At 42.7% G+C, this 6,406-nt stretch overlaps 1 protein-coding gene across 1 annotated transcript in view; it reads right to left on the bottom strand.

Moving 5' to 3' along the window:
- ZNF329 (zinc finger protein 329) overlaps positions 1–6,099 on the bottom strand; it is a 12,053-nt gene extending 5,954 nt beyond the window's left edge. The window contains exon 1 of the mRNA XM_077745288.1: positions 6,049–6,099. The gene's annotated coding sequence lies outside the window, so the exon portion shown is untranslated. The remainder of the gene's footprint in view (positions 1–6,048) is intronic.
- Between the last annotated feature and the right edge of the window lie 307 nt (positions 6,100–6,406).

A 6,406-nucleotide genomic window follows, 5' to 3' on the forward strand; every position in this document is an offset into this window, starting at 1 on the left:
TGTCGGGCTCTGTGCTGACAGCCAGCTCAGAGCCTGGAGCCCGTTTCAGATTCTGTATCTCCCTCTCTCTCTGACCCTCCCCTGCTCACGCTGTTTCTCTTCTCTCTCTCAGAAATAAATAAAACATTAAATAATTAAAAAAAAAAAAAAAGAAGACTGAAGGTTAGTGACTCACAGTTTAATTTAAGACTTAAGGGGAAGAACAAAGGAGTAAACCAACAGGAGGTAGAAGGAAGATAATAATAAAGGTAAGGGCAGAAATTAAAGAAACTAAACAAAGAAACATCCAAGAAGATAAAGAAAACCAGGTCTGTTATTTGAGAAGACTAACAAAACAGACACACTTAGCAAGAGTGAGCATAAAAAAAAAAAAAAAAACACATAAGCAATATCAGTCATGAGAAGTGGATTTAACTAAGAAACAGTAGAAAGTTGCCAAAATGGCAACATTGGATTTATCCTAGGAATGCAAGGACTGTGAAACATTAGGATGTCTATTGATACAATTCCCCATATTTTCAGATAAAAGTAGAAGACAGTCCCCTACACCCTATCTCAATAAGTTAAGAAAGTAATTTGTGGAAATCACCCTGATTCATGATCAAAATGCTCTCAGTTAAAGTGGTAGACCCCTTTAGTGTGCCTGAGTGCCTCAAATGGTTAAGCATCTAACTCAATGTCAGCTCAGGTCTTGATCTTGAGGTTGTGGTCTCTGTATTGGGCATGAAGCCTACTTAAAAAAAGGAAAAAGTAGTAGAGTAGTAGACCTCTTTAACCTGTATCAGTAAATTCTGAATGTACTTTAAGGAAAGCTCCAATTCAAGATGAAAATTCTTAACAATTAGGGACACAAGGGATCAAGGTAAATATCACACCTAATAAGAAAACATCAGAATAGTTTACTTTGAAGCCAAGACCAAGACCCTAGAAGCCTGCTACATCCACAGCTTTCAACAGTAATGTGGAGAAGCTGGCTGGTCAGGAGGACCATGTCCCAAGATGTCACTGGGACATTAAGAGTTCTTCACCTACAGGAACAGGCCTCCTGAGGCTGCCTTGCCGCCATACTGCATGTTTCCCATACTAGACCTTCTGAGTACACTGGGGCCTGGGTGGCCTTGGATGTCCAGTGAAGGCAAGAGATGGAAAGCACCTTCCTAGAGATCTTCAGGGGAAGGAAGCATGTGTGTACTTAAAATAAGTAAGTCAGACAAATACACCATGATACTACTTGGGGAAATTTTTTAGACATATAAAAATTCTGTAAGTAAAAATATTAAAATGCCCTGGCAAGGCACCTACCAAAGCTGTGATTATGACTGTTCTGGGAATATGGAGAATAAGGCTTAAGGAGCAAAGGGAACATCAATTTAATCTATAATAGATGCTTCATTTATTGAAACAAGAGCTCTACACCACTAAGAAAGTGAAATGACAACCTACCAAATGGGAGAAAATATTTATAAAGCATACATATTATAAAGGACTTGTATACAGAAGATATTGAAAACTCTTAGAACTCAATAACAAAACAATACAAATTTTAAAAATAGGCAAAGGATAAGGGCATCTGGGTGGCTCAGTTCGTTAAGGTCCAACTTCAGCTCAGGTCATGATCTCATGGTTTGTGAGTTCAAGCCCCGTGTCGGGCTCTGCACTGACAGCTTGGAGCCTGCTTTGGAATCTCTCTTTCTCCCTCTCTCTCTCAAAAATAAATATTGAATTTTAAAAAATAGGCAAAGGATATGAATATTCTCCAAAGAAGACATACAGATGGCCAGCAAGCACATGAAAAGATGATCAACATCATTGTCATTAGGGAAATGCTAATCAAAACCACAATGTGATGCCACTTCATGCTCACAAGTGTGGCCAATATAAAAAACAGTCAATAAAAAGTATTGTTAAGATGTGGAGAAACTGGAAGCCACTTTCCAGTTGGTAGGAATGTAAAATGGTGCAGCTGCTTTGGAAAACGGTCTGACAGCGTCTCAAAAAGTTATACAGAGAGTTATGTTACCTAGCAATCAACTCTTACACATCTACTCAAGCCAAATGTGAACATATGTCCATACATAAACTTGTACATGAATTACGAGTTCAGAGCAGCACTACTCATGATAAACAAAAAGTGGAAACTCAAATAAAATGTCCTTCAACTGAAGAATGGCTAAACAAAATAATGGAGACTCACACAATGGAATATTCTTCAACCACAAGAAGGAATGAAGTACTAACAAACACTTCAACAACATAGATGAACCTTAAAACCATTATGCTCAGTGAAAGAACTCAGACACAAAAGACTATATATTGTATGATCACATTTACATGAAATGTCCAGAACAGGCAATTCCACATAGACAGAAAGTCAGTTAGTGGTTGCCAGGAGCTAGGAGAAAAGGGGAATGACCACTAATGGGCATGGGGTTCCTTGTTGGCCTGATGAAAACATTAGGAATTTCACAGCTTTGTGAACATACTAAAAGCCACTGAATTGTGCACTTTGGATGAATTTATGGTATATGAACTATATCTCAAACCTGTAATAAGTAAACGTATGCTTAATAAATTTATTTTCTTTATTTTTATTTTTAAAGATTTTTAAAATGTTTTTATTTATTTCTGAGAGAGAGAGAGAGACAGTGTGNCAACTCTTGATCTTGGCACAGGTCATGATCTCACAATTCATGAGATCAAGCCCTGCACTGGACTCTGCACTGACAGTACGGAGCCTGCTTGGGATTCTCTCTCTCTCTTTCTCTCTGCCCTCCCTCTCTCTTTCTCCCCCAAAATAAGTAAATAAACTTACAAAAATACAAAATAGGTTAAGATATTTACAAATCATATATCCAACAGGGCACAGATATCTGGAATAAATAAATAATCCTTTCAACTCTATAATTAAAAGATTAATAATCCACTTAATAAATGGTCAAAGGATCTGAACTGATAGTTCTCCAAAGAAGATATACAGATGGGCAAATAAGCACAATGAGAAAGATGCTCAACATCATTAACTATGTATATCAATACCATAGTGAGATACCACTTCACACCCAGTAGAATGCATATAATTAGTTCCACCCCTAAGGCAGTTATCCAAGAGAAATAAAAACATACACCCACCCCCCACCTCAAAAGTACACATGAATGTTTACAGAAGCGTTATTCCTAACATCCAAAAAGTGGAAGCACTCAAATGTTCACCTACTAATGAAGTGATACAAATGAGGTGTATCCATAAATGGAACATTACTCATCCATAAAAATGAACTAGGTACTGATAGATGCTACTACTATATAGATGAACCTTGAAAACATTACACTAAGTCAAAGTATCCCCCCCCCAAAAGGATTGTATATTGAATGGCCATTTATATGAACTGTTTACAATAGGCAAATGCAGAGACAAAAAGTAGAATAATGATTGCCTAGGGTTCAAAGGGATAAAAGGGATGAGGAATAGCTGCTATTGGCACAGGTTTTCTTTTCTTTTTTGGGGGGTTGGGGACACAGGGTTTTTTGGGGGGATAATAAAAATATTTTAACTTGATAGTGGTGATGGACGCAAAATCTAGTGAATATACTAAAAACCACTGAATTGTATACCTTAAAGGGTGAATTGAATATACCAATAAAGCCAAGAATTCTATCTCAATAAAACTGTCTTTTTATTTAAAAAAAAATTTTTTTTTAATGTTTACTTATTTTTGAGAGACAGACAGAGTGTGAGCGGGGAAGGGGTAGGGAGAGGGAGACAGAATCTGAAGCAGGCTCCAGGCTCTGAGCTGTCAGCACAGAGCCGAACACAGGGCTCACACTCACGAACCACAAGATCATGATCTGAGCTGAAGTCAGATGCTTAACCCACTGAGCCACCCAGGTGCCCCTCAATAAAGCAGTCTTAAAAAAAAAATTAAGTGATGAGTCTGCCGGGGTCAGAACCACTAGTCTAGATCCCATGCGGAACTTTTCTGATACTTTAAAATTTCACAGAAGTAACAGTTTTATATGGATGTGCCAAGCTTGTATAGAAATCTATTCCCAGGCAGCAACCTCTGAAGGACTTTATCCTCAGTCTTTATAGCCCTGCAGGGGATCCATCTAGGCATCATGCCTGAGGTCTGACATCACTGGTGACATACCTCGCTGTTCAACCCCATGCACATTGTTCCCCCCATTCTCTGTGGGCCACTCATGATAATGTTTACTTTACGTGTTTAAGTGATGTATTCTTTAACAAAAAAGTTTCCTGGGGCACCTGGGTGGCTCAGTTGGTTGAGCGGTCGACTTCAGCTCAGGTCATGATCTCAGAGTTCGTAGGTTCAAGTCCGACATCAGGCTCTGTGCTGACAGCCAGCTGAGAGCCTGGAGCCTGTTTAAGATTCTGTGTCTCCCTCTCTCTCTGACTCTCCCCTGCTCACGCTGTCTCTCTCTCTCTCTCAGAAATAAATAAAACATAAAAAAAAAAAGTTTCCCACCAACTTTAATTCTGTCCTAATTGCAACTGTGATAAAGTGTGAGACCATTTTGATGATGACTGCTAGCAGTTTTCAAGCCTCCGCCGGTCCCACACGCAGGTGAGCTAACTAGGAAGCCTGTGTACTTTCTCCTTGGTGTTAGGAGGGTGCTCACACCATGTAAACCCCAACAAAAGCCAGGCCACCCTCATCCCAGTTCCACTCTCTAATCACAGTTAAGGCCCAGCCAGTCTCCTTTTCCTGCTCTCTCAAGCTATTTTTGATCAACTTGGGAAGTCTACCCTGCTCTCCCAAGAAAGTCTTACTATGTGAGTAATAAACCTTTTACTCTCTTGGGAGGTGTGTGTGTGTGTGTGTGTGTGTGTGTGTGTGTGTCTACGTGTGTCTGTGTGTAAAATATAAAAACAGAATGTGTGTGCACATGTTTGAGGCAGGGAGAAAAGAAAAGCTGTGACGAAGTGTTAGTAACTTGAGAATCTGGATGGTTTTACAAGAATTAATTGAACTATTCCTGCTACTTTGTGTGAAACTTTTCAAAATAAAAAATTGGGTGGGAAGAGAGAAACAAGCAGTAGAATGGAGGAAAGTTCTGCTGGGGGGAAAAAAAGAAAAAGAAAACAGACAAAGGCTTGGCATTTAAAACCTATTTTTACAAGCTCAAGCTCCTAACAACCAATTTTTTTTTAACTGGCACAGACCTTTCTGTGGTGATGGTAACTTTGAATGCGCCCCCCCCCCCCAAAACATTAATGAATGGTTGAAAGGATGGACAAAGGAAAATATATGGGACACAACAAGTATACACCAGATGTTAATGAGTCGGTGTGAGGTTGCAAAAGTATTTTAACTTCTCTGTACGTACGAAAACTTTTTCTATAAACTATCGGGGGTTAGAGAAATTTTAGAAATGAACCACTACACCAAGGATGAGGAAAGTGAAACGGTCACTAAACAGGTAGAAAAACACGGCCCTCAATGGGAATGGCAAGACCTGACTTGCAGGTATTAGGTGGAGGGGGGAAAAACACAAAAAAAAAACCCACAAGAAACACAAAAACAGATGCGGGGTGACACCTGCGGGGCTGCGTGAGAAACGGCCCAGTCCGCCGGCGCAACGCGGCCACTCCGGCCTGAGACGCACCGACGCCGACCAACCTACTCTCCCGCAGAAGAGCGGGCGACCCGGGGCTCGCCCCGGAGGCAGTACCAGGACACCCGGCAGGCCGGGGCCAACGCTCCCTGGGGAAGGACCGGCCGGATACAAGGGCAGACACCCGGGGCAATGCGAAGGAAAGAGCTGAGGCGTCCAGCCCCACCGGGAACGTCCACACTCGCGGCGGATCTTAGTCCTTAGTCGCTGGGGCAGCAGTGCCTCGGGCCGACCCCGCGCCCCTACGAGCCGGACGCGCCCACTCCACCAGGGAAACCCTCCCGCGGACGCGCCGTACACACCACACCGACCTGGGGCGGACCCCTCTCCGGCTCCACATACCCACATACAGACACACGTCCCTGCCCGGAGGGAAAGTGAGGAACCGAGAAGCCGAGGCGCGGCGGCACTCACCTCCCGCGGGCGAGCGGCCGGGCGCGAGGCGGCAGCCATGTTCGGGGCAGGTGCGCGTGCGCGCCCCAAGACCCGGATGTGTGCGTCCCAGGAGGCTCCGCGGCCCCTCCCGGAGCAGTGGAGTTGGAGATTCGGCTCACCGTCGGGACTCAGTCTGCGGTTCCGGCGCCCGTGCCTCACTTAACCCCGACCCCAGCCGCGCGGGTCAACGGAGAGAGTGGTCCGGAAGAGCTGTCCTGTCGTCCTCAGTTATTTATTTACCGAATTATTTATTGATATCAATATGGACTCATGGGTAATTTTTTGCTCCTATGCATTTAATCCAATGCCATTATTATTGTATACAGCCTTATTTTTA

The sequence above is a fragment of the Crocuta crocuta genome, unplaced genomic scaffold (genome assembly GCF_008692635.1).
Source record: "Crocuta crocuta isolate KB4526 unplaced genomic scaffold, BGI_CrCroc_1.0 scaffold375, whole genome shotgun sequence".
In the NCBI taxonomy this organism is placed as follows: domain Eukaryota; kingdom Metazoa; phylum Chordata; class Mammalia; order Carnivora; family Hyaenidae; genus Crocuta; species Crocuta crocuta.